This window comes from Lepisma saccharinum, chromosome 2 (assembly GCF_977018435.1).
Source record: "Lepisma saccharinum chromosome 2, izLepSacc3.1, whole genome shotgun sequence".
NCBI lineage: Eukaryota > Metazoa > Arthropoda > Insecta > Zygentoma > Lepismatidae > Lepisma > Lepisma saccharinum.
The window spans coordinates 143,025,375-143,041,632 of record NC_139230.1 but is presented as its reverse complement, the minus strand read 5'-3'; positions in this window follow the sequence as shown (position 1 = coordinate 143,041,632).

The window sequence follows — 16,258 nt, the reverse complement described above, 5'->3', positions numbered from 1 at the left end:
CATTAAATGTGCACAAGAAGTGTACAGGAAGTGCTTCAATAGTGTACACGAAGTGCTAAAAAGTGTACAGGAAGTGTACAAAAAGTGCAGCAAAAGAAGTGTACAGGAAGTGTGCAAGAAGTACTTCCAATATAAAGGTATCCCAAAAGTGTGCTGCAGAAACTACTTTTGATCACTTCTGGTACACTTTACACATTTGGAACACTTCTTGCACACATGAGATATATCGCAATTCAGTACTCATACTTAGTTTCTAGAATAAAAATGCAGTTGACTCACATTTAACTTGACAATTGAAGGAGGAAAAAGCAACAACTTTCAACTGTGAACATTAAATTTTGTGAGATGCGTGTTTGTTTTTCTACGACACTTTTTTTTTTTTTTTTTTTTTTTTTTTTTTTTTTTTTTTTGTCCTCGTTTTCCATTTAGAAGGGTACACCTTCTCTTTGGTAAGTGAATTGTTTCCATAAATGTTTTCCCTTGCAAGGTGATGGTCTAAGTGTTTTCAGTAATGAAGTGGTACATATTTACTTATTCTGAGGGTAGTTCACTTAGATCTTATTTATGCAGTAGTGGGAAAATTACTTCTGTTAGGAAAGTAATAATTTGCTATGGTGCGGCATGTGTTGGATATATCACGTGCCGTAGTTCCGGAGGATGATGGATATTATACAGCTGGTAGTCAGGATGCTGTGGATCTATCAGGAAGGTGTACATGGTTAAGAGATGCTGTAATGGTGTGCAGTGGTATGTGGGAAGGCAGTCGTGTAGAGCATCTTCGTACATTGTGCTAAGAAGTTGTGGATGGTGCGAGTTCATTCGACCAGTTATATATTTGTGACGGATGGCTTCGATGTGGGTTGTGATTTCGGGAAAGGTTATTCGCTCGTACAGTAGTCGTGTAGGACTTGGTAGGACTACTCTGAAGGCCAAACGAAGAGCATGTCTTTCCAGAACTTGTAGTTTGTGATAGAATGAGTCTGGGGCTGATATCCATGCAGTGTGGCCGTAAGTAATTGCTGGTCGAAGGAAAGCCTTGTAGGTATGTAGGACAACCTGGGAGTTGAGTCCCCAGGATGTTCCAATTAGCCGTTTGAGCAAGCTCAGACGATTTGTAGCTTTTTGGACGATGTTGAGCAATTGAGGTTTCCAGGTTAGCTTGGAGTCAAATATGACTCCCAGATATTTTGCAGTGGTGGCAGGCAGAATTGGAGTTCCCCGTATTTTGATGTTTAATAATGTTGGGTTCCTTTGGATCTTCGAGCGACAGCCTGTCTGCAGAAACACCAATGCTTGTGTTTTGAGAGCATTAATTGTGAGACGCCATGTGTCACACCATCTTTGGAAGGAGTTTATAGCTGGTTGGAGAGTTTTGTTTATAGCTTGGATGGTTGAACAACAGGCGAGAAATGCGGTGTCGTCAGCGAATTGGTAGATAGAAACTTGTGGGGGTTTTGGCATATCGGCAACGTATAGTATGTAGAGTAATGGTGATAAAGCAGCACCCTGTGGAACGCCAGAGTAAGGGAAAATGGGGTATGACATCGCTCCATTTACAGTGACATAAGCGACCCTATTTGTTAGAAAGCTGTGTACTAATCTGACATAGCAAAGCGGTAGTTGGAATTTATGGAGCTTGTAAATGAGTCCAGTATGCCATACTTTGTCAAATGCTTTCTCCAGGTCGAATAGTACTAGGCAGGATGGTTTGGATGTGTTGAAATGATTTGTGATGCGAGTCGTTAGTTTTAATAAATTATCAAGGACACTGTGTTGAGGTCTAAAGCCTGCTTGGTGCGACGGAAGTAAACTGTGTGCTTGTAAGTGCATGTGTATGCGTCGAACAATGATGCGTTCGAATATTTTGCTAAAGGTTGATGTGAGCTGAATAGGTCGATAGTTTGTTGGGTTGGTACTATCTTTGTTTGGTTTTGGGAACATTAGAACCTTTGAAATCTTCCAGTCTGTCGGGTAGTGTCCTGTGCGGAGGATAAAATTGTAGATAATGGCCAGAAAGTACAGCAATGCAAGCGGGGCCTGTTTAATCAATACGTATGTGATATTGTCCAATCCGGGAGCAGTGTTTCTCTTCCTACGCACAGTATTGATAATATCGTCTGTTGTGATAGGAACAGTTAGAGCATTTGTAGGATCAATAGTGTGCGTATTACTGGGTTGCAGTTGCCTGTTATTGGGGTTTGTGACTCTGTCAATTTTGGTCTGGAGGCGGAGATTTGGAGCTAGTTGCGGTGTCGGAGTGAAAGTGTCTTGCAAGGCATTTGCGAAGGCATAAGCTTTTTCAGTGTCTGTGTTTAGAGCTGCGTCCTTGATTGTTATCGGATAAGGAGTACTACTGGATTGTCCAGTGAGCACCTTGAAACGTTTCCAGTATTTTGTGGGATGGCTTTCGTCACTCAATTGGTTGCACGTTTCAATCCATCGACGTTGTTTATAAGCTTTTATATAGTTATGAACTGTACGCAGCCATTGACGGTGTAAGTTAAGGGATTCAGGATTTCTGGTCTGGAGATAGTCCCTGTATGCTCGTCGTGATGCTGTGATTAGGTGAAGATATTGCGGAGGTAGCTTTGGTTTGTAACTATTGAGAGTGGTCGTAGGTATGTTAGTGGTTGCCGCACTGGTAATCTGAGCAGTAAGATGTTCCACCGCCGTATCGAGTTCCTCTGAATTGTTTGGTTCTGGATGCGGGTGAGAAAAAGCATTCTGTAGCTTTTCACTATATGCCTCCCAGTTCGCTTTGTTGTAACACCAGATTTTTCGAGGTTGTATTGTACTGCTCGTATTGCGGTTACCAAGATTTAAGGTAATTTTCACTGGGTCATGGTCACTGCCGATGGAATCCAGCACAGATATGTTCAAGCAGGCACTTAGAGATGTTGATGTTATAACAACGTCAGGGGTTGTGTTACTTATGGGACGTGTGGCTCTGGGCAGTACATGGAATTCTGCTGTAGTGTTTTGGTCCAGAAATTGTAAGAAGTTTGTTTTGTCTTGCATGGTTCGGCTATGATAATTGATGTCCGCTGCTATGATATAATGTTTGCTAAGGGTTTGGATATGTTGAAAGAATTGGTATGGAATAGTCTCCCCTGGTCTTACATAGATGGTAGCAAATGTAACGACCCGGGATGGAAAGTAGATTGTACTAGCAGTATGTTCTGGCAAGTGGAAGTGTGGTGGGAAGGTAACTGTTCGATATGGTAATTTTCTATCTACTCCAATTGCTGTGCCGCCGTTTACTCTTAAGCCCGGCGGGCCATCGTGGCGTAAGATGTTGTATGGTGGAATATGACAGATCATTTTTGGAGCAAGATAGGTTTCGTTTAGCGCAAAGCAGTGAACAGATTCTTCCAAGAGCAGGTGTTGCAATAAAGCTTTTCGTTTAGAAACGGATCGGATATTTAAAAATAGAAAATTATACATATTCCGTACTGCCATATTCAAAACCTTAAACCGCAGTTTCCAAGTGGGATATGTGGAAATGCACGTGAGGACCAGAGTATGTTGCATGGAGTTGCAAGTTGAAAATGGTTTTTGCCGATGCCGTTACTTGGGTTAATATGTGCGTTCTTAAAAATGGGTGCACATTTTGGAGAGTCAGTGTGAAGAAACGTATTAGATCTTCCACTGTTACAGGATGTCGTAGTGAGTTGTCAGGTTCCGTAGCAGTGTCATTGGTGCGCAGGGGGACTGTTAGATCGGGGTGTTCAGGTATTGCTTCTGGCTTGGCTTTGCATTTGTAGCTGTATGTAGGATGGTTTTCCGTACATGTGACACATTTTGGTGGAGCAGTTTGGTTTTGACATTCTTTGGTTGAATGGGGTCCTGAACAGTATCCGCATTTATCTCGGTTTGGACATGCAGCGGTAGTGTGCTTGTTATATTGTTGGCATTTTTCGCACCGCAATGGAAGAGGTTGTTGAGAACGGGATGGTTCAACTTTGTACCTGCGTCTGTATATGTATGCTCCACTGTGTAGTAGTGTGTCTACAGCATTTTGTGAGTCTGTTAGGACCCGCACCATGTATGTGGGTCCGTTGTTATTGCGAATACGGATACATTTGCGGATTTGTACACCTTCGCATTCCAGTTCCTCAAAGATCTCCTCGTCTGTTAAGACAGGTTCTACACCCCTGATGACTACTGATAGTAGTGGGGATTTATGTGGTGGTGGTGGTTGTTTTTGAGTGGAAGCATTCAGTGTTTGGATGTTTGCTTTGGCTCCATAAATTTCAAAAGAAGCTTTGTTTCTAATTAGTTTTGCAAAGTCTGGATCTGGTGATTTCAATATGATGCCATTACGGGTGAACAGTATTTGTGCAATTTGTGCCCTTGGTACATACTTAGATGTTTGTTGGAACACATGTTTTGCTGTGTTGAATTTGGTGTCGTAATTGGTGAGCAGGAAGTTGTATAAGCTATTATCCTGTTGTTTGGATTTTAGTTGGGTTGCATGAGCTGTATTTCCTGTATCTCGTTTAATTGGTGATCTAGATCGTTGACGTTGAGGTAGAGGTAATCCTTCATAGGAATTGCGACGTCGGTGTTTTGTGGAATAGCTGGACGTTTGCATTGGATCATTGGTACTTCGTGAATCGAGCATCGTCTCGGAGTTTGGACCGTCAGTCCGTTTAGTACCTCCGGTGAAGGTTTTCACCCCTTCTCGCTGTCGTAGCAGCGTTGCAGGAAGACCATGATGCATATCAGAAGACCACAACCGTGAGTTGTTTATATGATCCAATAGAACAAACGCAAATCCTATGGGAAAAGAGGCACAAACTCAAACCAACTGACAACTCAATCCAAAGAAGCGAATCCAAATTCCAAACTAATTGTAGATCCCAAGACAAAGAAGAGGAATGATGAAGGTAGTAAGGGAAAACAGTTTCAAAAATATTGCAAGTCGTATGTCTGCTCCACTCAACGTGTTCAACCAAAAAGGTTCCTCGCAATCACCTAACCACCGTATAGGCACAATTGGTACCGTTTGTCCGTTCCAGACTTACGGCTTCCACCTGGAATAATTGGCCCACGATGCGTGACACAAGAGAGACCGACTTACGATTACCTATACAATCAGGGCTTCAGTTGTCACCGTTAGGTTTCCACCTTGATTCTCAGGGATTGGGCCTCCCCGGATGCCATGATGTTCTACGACACACGTACCTTCTACTTATATAGTCCAGAATCAAAAAGATTGCTCATGGGAGATTCACTTTTATTCACTGCAGTACATTTTCTTCTTTAATTTGTATCTTAGATGTTCACATATTTTTCGAAGAGTGTTAAAGCACAATTTTTCACTATGATTACAATCAAACGTATCATTATTTGTTGTACAAAAACTTATGTTTCTTGTACACATTTTGACAGAACCATCTAGCGGCCGGTGTAGGAACAACCAGCCCCCCGAAGTTAACGATCTGTTTTGGTGTGCTTTAAAGATGAATAGTTCGATTTAAGAAAATCTATTAATTTCCTCGGAACATTCAACTTGCTCCTTCTTCAATTTTAATGAGATTTATCCAATTATCAAATTGGTACATTAAACAAAAAAGTATTGATAGTTTCATGATGCAATGCGATTTCCATGTGTTCTAGGAAAAAAATAGTTATATTTTGTTATTGTTTAATGTTGCTTGCTTTCAAGTGTGTTACTGCTTTATATAATGAAATTGATTTATGTTCATAAGATATTCATTTGTCAAAAAAGTATAAAATAACAATCGATATGACCAACAACACCAAATGAAATCATGTGCTACAAAAGTGTACAAGAAGTGTACAGACTTACTTTAAACAAAAGTGTACAGAAAGCGTTGAAGAAGTGCACACAACTTGGAATGTGTCCCCAAAGTGTGCAACAAGTGTACAAAATTTCGTCATTTCGGGTCGCACACATCTAGAACACTTTAAGTACACTTTTGCAACACCTTCAGTACACATCTTGTGCATATTATATGCAAGAAAGTGTACCAAAAGTGTACAAGAAGTGTATTTTTTTTTACAGTGTAAACAAAGAACAAACCTCGGACCGCGCAAGGAGTAAAGCACTCGGTGTTTACAAATACAATCAATGACGGCTTGTAACCACACATTCGCACACATTTTTAGCATTTTACCAACTAGAACGACGTTTACAAACAATGAAGTCAGTGGTGGCTTGTAATCACATATTCGCGATTATCTCGAAAACGGCTGGTTTTTCAGACCCATGCTTACTGAGACTTTTTGCTCCTATTATCGTGTACTTTCACCAGTGTCAGTTTGTGCTATTACTTATGAGACACCATGTATGTATGTATATATATATATATATATACATACACATACACACACTCATACATGGTGTGTCATATATATACCGGGTGAGTTTTTTAGATTGACACAACGAAATATCTCGAAAAATACGCATCTGATCAAAAAAAAGTTCTGAATGAAATTTGTTCGTCACGAAGGGTCTCATCCAATGATGCCAAACTCCACCCCCCCCCCCACTTCCTGAGGGTGGGGCGAGGGGCAACTTTAAAATCTCAAATGGGAACCCCCATTATGTATTGCAGATTCGGATTCTCCAGACAAAAATACGTAGGTTTTGTCTTAAACTTGTTTGTGGATTTGTGATAGATGGCGCTGTAATCGAAAAAATGAAATATTGCGGAAATGGTAAAAAATGCACTTTTAATCGCAAAATGACGTGAGGCATGTTGAATTTTTATAAGAAACTGCATTTAGCATAACCCAGGAACAACGACGTGAACGTAGTAGTATTTTGTTCCCATCGGGGTGGTTTTTTAAGGTGAGTCCCCTCGCCTCTCACCATCGGGGTGCTTGTTTTTAATAATTATTTTACAATAAGTACTCGAAAATGTCACCACCCACTTCGATACACTGATTTATTCGCACTTAGAGTGATTGGACACAACTGAGAAGCTTGCCCGGTGTAATCTTTCGACATGCATTGGTGATTCGCTCAATCATGTTCTCACGCGTTGTTGGCAGTTCATTATAAACTCCACTCTTCACGTAGCCCCACAAACAAAAGTCAGGCGAAGTAAGATCTGGAGATCTTGCAGGCCAAGACACTGGACCACATCTTCCGATCCACCGACGGTTGTACACGCGATCTAATACTTCCCGTGCCGCAACGGAATAATGTGCTGGACAACGGTCATGTTGAAAACACATAGTTTGTCGCACGTCTAAGTGAAGGTCTGCAAGCAATACTGGAAGTTCGTTCTGCAAGAAGTTTCGATATTTCTCACCATCGATAAAATATGGACCAATAAGTTTATCGCCAATTATTCCACACCAAACATTTACATTCCAAGGGCACTGATGTTCAACTTGGCGTAAACAATGCAGGTTTTCGACACTCCAATAATGCATGTTGTGTCGATCAATCGTACCGTGGTTTGTATAAGTCGACTCGTCAGAGAACAAAACTCGAGTAAAGAAATTGGGGTCTCCTTGTATTTGTTGAAGCGCCCATTGACAGAATGTCACTCGGTTCTGAAAATCATCGCCATGAAGTTCTTGATGCAAGGAAACATGAAACGGATGATATTTTCTACGCTTCAGTGTTTGACACAAGGTAGTCTGCAAAATTCCCGATTCACGACTTATTTGTCGAGTACTAACGTGGAGGTTATGAAGCACTGCAGCTAATACCGCAATTTAATTATTTTCTCCAGCAATTGTTCTTCGGCGATTCCTTTTTTTGGTTGTACAGTTCCCTCGGTGGAGAACTATTGAACAACTTTTCGAAAAGAAGCGTGCGATCGCACCCGGTCTGGAAAACGTTAAGCATAAAGAATCACAGCATCATTGATATTCCTGCCACTTTCTCCATAAATGTACACCATTTCAATTTTCTCTTGCACCGTTATAGCTTGCATTATAATCACTAATGGGGTCAAGGAAGAAAAACACTACTTCCGTCCTCTTCTTCAAGCTTCGTGGCAGATTATACCGTGTCTGTTTGACTAGGAAACAAGGTCAAATGGTCTTTAGGAGAAAACATGCGGTCTTGAAACATGCTCGGCAATCTGTTCAAAACGTTGTTAACCACTTATAAAACTGTAAAACGTTGAAGATTTCAAAGCTCCGTAAAAACCTTTGACCATGTGAAAATAAACAATCTCACTTCCGCGGAATGGAACGTCGAGTTAGTCGTCTTGACAGCTAATGTTGTGCTGCTGATGCGCTGCTGATGTGCTGATGATGACTGGTACTGGCCCCGCCCACTTACTTCCTCCCTCCCCTCCTTTTTCCCGCTACTCCTGCATTATTACGTCATCCCTCCGCCTTGAAACTCCTCTATCATCATGAACGCTCGTGTCATTTCTTTCGTTTCATTAAAGCATATTGCCCGACCCTGTGGTTAGCACATCGCGCTGCGACGTCAAGGGTTCCCGGTTCGAATTCCGGTCGGGCTTGGTTGTTTGTGAATGTCCATTCATCAATTTCATCATTTCATCACTCATCCCCATCTTCGCAAATTAGCCAAGAGGCACAAAACGCGAAGTAAAATAAACTAAATCAAATCAAAAAAAATTAAAGCATATTTGTTTTTATCTTCTTCCATTTTTTAACATCTTTACCCATCTTTCCTCTACATTCCATTTCTTCAACGTTTTACAGTTTTATAATTGGTTAACCTCGTTTTTAACAGATTGCCGAGCATGTTTCAGGACCGCATGTTTTATCTTATAAACCATTACACCTTGTTTCCTGGTCAAACAGACACGGCATAATCTGCCACGAAGCCTGACGAAGAGGACAGTGTATTTCTCGAGATTTGAGCCAAATCTTACTTTTTGCGATTATCACAAATCCCAAAAACAGTTTCAGACAAAACCTACGTATTTTTGTCTGGAGAATCCGAATCTGCAATAAAAAATTGGGGTTTCCATTTGAGATTTTAAAGTTGCCCCTCGCCCCACCCCCAGGAGGTGGGGGGGGGTGGAGTTTGGTATCTTTGGATGAGCCCCTTCGTGACGAACAAATTTCATTCAGTACTTTTATTTGATTAGATGCGTACTTTTCGAAATATTTCGTTGTGTCAAGTTAAAAAAACTCACCCGGTATATATATATATGGAAAGCATGGGACCATTAATTCTTTGAATAAATGGTAGACTATGAAAATATCTGTATATGTCACACTGATTTCTTTCTATGTAATGTAGTTTTTACTTCAGTACTGTTCGAATACTAACTTGGTTACTTTATTGCTGTTAGTAAGAATACAAATAACATGCTCACTGCTATTTTTGTAACTTGAAATGGAAGATGTCAATTTCCAGGGGGTATCGTATACTCCCCCCTCCCGACGCCCATGCACAGAAAATTGTCTCATCACGATTCTTCATATTCTGATATTTCCTTCAACTTTTCACATTTGCCGTAGTCTAAAACCTTTATGTTTTAGAATGATTATTTGAAATAATTATTTAAAAAATATATATTTAACTTTTTAAGTTTCATTTTCCCCCACTTGGTGGCCAAACGGGTGAAGTGTTAGAGTTTTGATCTCGTCACCGAAATGCCCGGGTTAGAGTCCCGGCCTGGGTATTCCTTCATGAATTTCATCTTATCATCACTCATCCTCATGGTCGCAATTAACCGAAAGTGACAGAAAAGCGACGCTAAATAACAAGTACACGAAATTTTATTGTTATTATGTCACACTGTCCTTTTTTTCGTTTTTAAAATCGTCAACTTTTATTATAACATACAATGCAAAAACTATATGTGTTAGAGGACAACCAATTTTTTTTTTCTTCATTTCCTCTGCTTTTAATTCTCGACTAGTTTACAGAAATTATTATCATAAGTCGACTAAGCAATCACATTGAAAATAAGAGAAGACTCGAAGAGATATTGCGGGCTTCGCCGATAGCGCAGTGGTAGCGTGGTCGCCTTGAAATCAAGGGGTCCCGTGTTCGATACCTGGTGGAGGCACATATGGCTCGAATCCCACATTAAGCTGTAGGTCCAGTCCCGATTAGCCTTACTGTGCATAAAGTGGACTAAAAACACCACACCAATCAATCACTCAATCAATCAAAAAAAAAGATATTGCTTCTTGTAAGATAAGAACCGAAGATTTACTGGTGGCCTCAATGGTCACCATAAGCCCCCTAATTTGAAAGCGTTGTTATACCTTCTTTTAACATTCGGTCTTGTATTATTTTCACGTATCAGAGGTAATTTCTCTTAGGAATTCTGAAAATGCAGGAAACCATATTCCCATTAACTCCCATGGTACGCCACTGTCCGAACGGCACAAATAATGTTGTACCTGAAGAAACTGGCATGGGGCCGCAGTTCACAGGATATAGATGGAATATTGAACGCCATTCGATTTGGCAGAAACTCTTACATGACTTTGATATGTCACATGCCACTATTTCCATTTGAAAAATTTCAGTTGAATGCAAGCTAGCGGATCAAAATGGAGGATGGGTTGTGTGACATGCGTTAGAGAAGGCGTATTTGAGTCCTTGGATACTGCATATGGTTTCATTCATGTACAATATCTGTAGAAATTAGATGGGTGGTTCCACATTTTGGAATCACTCTGTATTATTCTGCGATACCAAATAATTGCAAATCCAATTTGTGGCCGGGCGCCGTGGCGGAGTGGTTAGTACATCGCACTACGACGCCAGGGGTCTCAGGTTCGAATACTCGCCTGGGCATGAATGTTTGTTAGTGTCCATTCATCAATTTCATCATATCATCACCCATTCCGATCTTCGCAAATTAACCAAAAGTGGCACAAGAAGCGAAGTAAAATAAAGCAAATCGATCATTCAATCAATCTAATTTGTGATGGTTGTTGTTGGATTTGATGTTATAAATCGCAAGAGAAACGATTAGAATTTGAAACTTTAATCCTGATGAAGACCTCTGAGAAATTTAAGGAAAGTTCTGACCATTTTTTCCTATGGACATTAAGGACTGAGACGCATTTCTTTTTTACACTGAATATATTTTTTTAATCTTTATACAAAAATTCATATACCCCAGTGTGCATTCCTTTACGCGATAGGTCAGATCTCCAACGTGAGGGGGAAGGCTTCCTTTCATGCAATCCATCTATACCCTGTCCCAGCTAACTGTAGAGCAGGGCCGCGCATATCGGCAGAGGAGGAGGAGGAAAATCGAGTGGTGAAAGTGCAGTGTTGCCAACCGAATGGTACTGACCGTTCATGTACGGAAAGTTCATGGCATGTACGGACGTACGGTCCAGACTTTAGTCCATACGCTAAATGCACGGCTTATTAAAATTTGCTCTTGCAGTTTTATCCCTAATATTTCCATAAGAAATTCTTAAACCAATCGTATTGACCTGGAGATAAAAATACGGTTCGTTTGCTATGTGCGTTTGGTATTATATTATTCAAAAGTTTGCAACGCTTACAGAGAGAACGGGAAACGCCCGTCTCCCATTACAAAATCCCGTTTCTCTCACTGTTCATTGGCGGAGCCGTCTCACGTCACTACTTTCGCAAGACTTGTTCTCGTTCTCCTGGTCTACAGTTAGCTGGTACGGAGTTTATGTATGTATACCTACAAACAATCTAGTCTCAAGACGTAAATGAACAATCATAGCTAAATCCTTAGCGGAGTGCTTAGCATAAAAGCTATGAAGTTACGATAAAGCATCCCCCATCTAGGAAAATTTTCCAATGCACCCTCTCCCACCTACTGCTATGTCTCCATGTTCATCTAGGCATCCCCCACCTATCCCCAAACTCGACCAACCACCCTCCCAGCTGGTAATTTCCATTTCGAGTACTGATATTGTTGGAAAGTTATTAAAATAATCTACTCTGTGGTGCAACAACCCTTTCAGGGCCAAGACCTGCAAAGTGGCTGTTTGTTGGATGACATATGGTCAGTGTATCTTCTCTCTCCAAGCTTGTAGAAGTTAGTTCTAATTCCACCTTGTGCTCTGATGAGCTACCTTTTAACTGCACCGACAGTTTAAGGTGGAATCTGAACCACTGTGCAGTATGTTTCCACCGGGATCGAACCCTGAGCCCCTTGATTACAAGGCGACAGCAATACTACCACTCCATCGAGGAGGGAAGCCCTGCATCGTATCTCTTCGCCTTGTATTGTTATTTGGTTCTTCGTTTCAAGTAGCTCCGCAAATGTTATTTTTGAGACTCCGCCTGGGATCGAGCCCCAAGGCTGCTATAACAAAAGAGCTCAAGCAATTATTACTGTACTTTTAAAATATCAAAAATAATAGTAATATGATTCTCACCTACTCCAGTGGCCTCCCCGGTGGCGTAGTGGTAACGTCCTCGCATTGTAATCAAGGGATTCTTGGTCCGGTACCCGATGGAGACACATAATGGTTCGGATCCCACTTCACAAAATCAAATTTATATCATACCATCCCAGAAACTTTTGGATATTTACTACAGCCCAAGAGAGGAGATAGAATTTCTTAATGATTTTCTTTTCTTTTTCTAACAATTGCAATATCACGCTTTTTATAGTACTTAAATGGGTAATTGTATTAATATCTAGAATACTTTTAGAAATATCAAAGCGACAACTTGCCAGGATACAGTTTCTGCCCTTGTTCTTGAAGCTCATGTAAATGCCTTATTCGAAAAGATTACGTTTTTGTACATAATTTAAAAAATACAATAGAGCCAACAATGTGAGTTTTGCCTACATATTACTAGGGTGAATCAAATATAAAAGGGAATTTATTTTTCATAATTTATTGAAACAAAATACAAATACAAAACAAAGTAATTACTTTTCTGCATAGCTTCCTTGAACTGAAATGCACTTTTACACTTTTCCCTTTGTCTAAGAAAGTTCTCGGTCGTGTGTGCAGCCAGTTGCACACGAACTCTTTCACTTCTGCGTCATCCTGAAAACGCTTACCTCCGAGTGCTTCTTTCAGGGGTCCAAACAAGTGATAATCACAAGGGGATAAGTCTGAACTGTATGGAGGATATTCAAGTGGTGTCCAATGAATTTCGTCCAGTTTGTCACGTGTTGCACCAGCTGTGTGAGGTCTGGCGTTGTCATGAAGCAGCAGAACACTTCTGATGGGTGTACCACGTCGTTTGGTCCGATAAGCAGCCTTAACACTTTCCAGGAGTTGACAATAGTAAGCAGCATTTACTGTTCTTCTCTCATGAAGATAATCAATAAAAATGACACCTCTGAAATCCCAAAAAAACTGTGGCAAGAATCTTCCCAGCTGATGCGTGGCTTTTGGCCTTGACTGACCCAGCCTCTTCTTTTTTCCGCCACTCCTTGCTGGCCTGTTTTGACTCTGGTATGTAGTGGTGGAACCAAGTTTCATCACAGGTGACAAGACGGTGCAATAATTCATCCCCTTCTCTCTCGTAACGAACCAGGAGCCTTTGAGAGATTTCCAGTCGAACCTTTTTCTGCTCCTCAGTGAGGAGGCGTGGGACCCACCTCGAAGCGATTTTTCTGTAGCCCAAGTTCTCATGAATGATCGTGTGAGCACTACCATAACTTATGCCCACTGCAGATGAAATTTCACTGACTGCCAAGGGACGGTGTTGAGTGTCAGTTTCCAGAAAGCCCCGCACTACATTGGCTAACTGGCTGAACTCCACCCTGGCCCGAATTATCCTAAATGCGTCGGTTCCCGCACGGTGTCTGGTTAAGTAACAGACGCACAAAGACGATATATACATACATTTAATGTCTATAATACACATATACGAAGGACTATACAATAACTAAACAATATACACGAAGGACTGTCTGTTTTGCTGTAGGATGTCTCTACAGCAAACTTGTGACCGCGCGCGTGTGACACGGTTCTTCTCACGATGACTCTCTGATGACGACTGTTCTTTTCTCGTGGCAACGCCCAAGCTAAGAGCCTGGCTCACCTCTTGGGACGTTCCCGAATTTACCACCTCTCGGGACGTTCCCGAATTTACTTGTGGGTGTGTAAGTTCCCGAAATCAAGTATGCGGGAGGTTCCGCAGTTTCTTACTCCCACACACTTCACATGAATAACTCACACATATACACAAAAATGGAAAACAAGATAAAAAACACTAATTATATGCATTGTTCACCGAACACACTCCCCCCCGTTGAAATATTAATTTCAACCACAATCAATAATTTCAATGTAGTACACTTATGTCTCCTTAGAATAGGGGAGAGGAGCAAGTTTCACAATTGGACGTCTGTATTGCCCATCAGCTGTTCGCACTGTCACTGATCGTACTAACTTGTCTGGTCCTGGATGAACTTTCACTACTCTTCCTAGCTTCCATTGCTGTGGAGGGGTAGCTTCTTTCAACAACACCAGATCTCCTATCCGTAGATTTTCCTTCTTCTCCATCCACTTGGGCCGCTGCTGGAGTCTGGACAAGTACTCTGTTGCCCACCGTTTCCAAAAATGTTGCGTCATTTTTTGGATCAAATGCCACTTAGACAAACAATTCGACGTGGATGTTGTAAAGTCTGCTTGTGGTACAGCCAGTAACGAATCACCGGTTAAGAAGTGTCCTGGCGTGAGTGCCGTTAGGTCATTTGGATCACTACTCAACTCCGTTAATGGCCTCGAGTTAAGACACGCCTCTATTTGTGTCAATAACGTGATGAATTGCTCATAAGTGAGTAATGTTGAGCCCATAACTCTTTTCAAGTGATATTTCACTGCCTTCACTGAAATTTCCCATACTCCACCCCAATGAGCTGCTCCCGGTGGATTGAAATTCCATTGTATGCCTTGCGAGGCCGTAACATCTGACATCGATTGGACGTGCTCTTTTTGTCGCATGAATTGAAGTAGCTTTTTCAATTCTCTGTTTGCCCCTACGAAGTTCGTTCCGCAATCGCTGAAGATCTGGTTAGGTTTACCACGTCTGGCCACAAACCTACGTAATGCAGCAATGAATGTAGGCGTTGATGCATCATTTACCGCTTCCAAGTGAATTGCTTTGGTTGCAAGACACACGAAAAGGGCGACGTATCCTTTGGTGATTTTTGAAGACCTGAGTTGGCAACTCTTTATTGAAAATGGGCCGCAGTAATCTACACCTGTATTTGCAAATACTCGGCCTGGATTGACGCGAGGGGCTGGCAAACTACCCATGAGTTGAGTTGCTGTCAACTGTTTTTCCTTAAAACATTCTTTGCACTTAAACACAATTTTTCGAATTAAGTCCCTCCCTCGTATAATCCAAAAACGTTGCTGTAGGACAGCGAGAAGTAATTGTGGTCCCGCATGCAAATGTTTCAAATGTTCATGTTTCACGATGAGCTCTGTAAGTTTATGTTCACGAGGTAACAGAATGGGATGTTTCTTATCAATTGTCATTTGTGCATTGTGTAAACGTCCACCTACTCTCAGAATTCCCTCCTGGTCCAGGAAAGGAGTCAAATTGAGTAATGGGTTGTTTGAGGGCAAAGGATTCCCTTTTTTCAAATGCTTTATTTCTGTAGGGAATGCTGTAATTTGTGCTTGTTTCACTAACACAAGCAACGTGTGATTAAGTTCGCGTGCTGATAGGGGTCCAAACTGACGTTCATTAGCACTTCGCTTGGTGTTATGCATAAATCTGAAGCACCAAGCCGCTACTCGTTGGAGCTTTGATAAGTTTGAATACTTGTTTACTAATAACTCCTCCACCTCGACCGAAGACTGTAATACGAGAAGACCCTTTTTTCTCTCTCTCTCAACCTCAGCTGTTGCTGCTGCGTTGACCGTGCGTGTAGGATTGAAGGACTGATTACGTAACCACTGTGGGCCGAAGAACCAAATATCACGTTCGAACAGGGTTGAGGGAGAAATTCCTCTTGTCGCCAAATCAGCTGGATTCTCTTCACTGCACACGTGGAACCAATTCTCTGCAGGGAGAACGTCGTGTATTTTAGCAACTCTGTTGGCAATAAATGTACGCCAATTAGAAGGAGAAGAGTTTATCCAACACAAAACTATTGTAGAGTCAGTAAATGCACGGATCTCTGTAATGTTCAAATGAAGAGCTTCCTTTATTGTCTGCAGCAAACGTATGAGTAACACTGCAGCACAAAGTTCGAGTCTCGGGAGAGTCACTTTCTTCAGAGGCGCGACTCTCGTTTTGCTTGCTACAAGATGCACTTCAATACTGCCGTCGCTGTATGTAGAACGTAAATAGGCAGTGGCCGCATAGGCCCGCTCGGAACTGTCACAAAAGCCTATCAGTTCGCACGTTAGC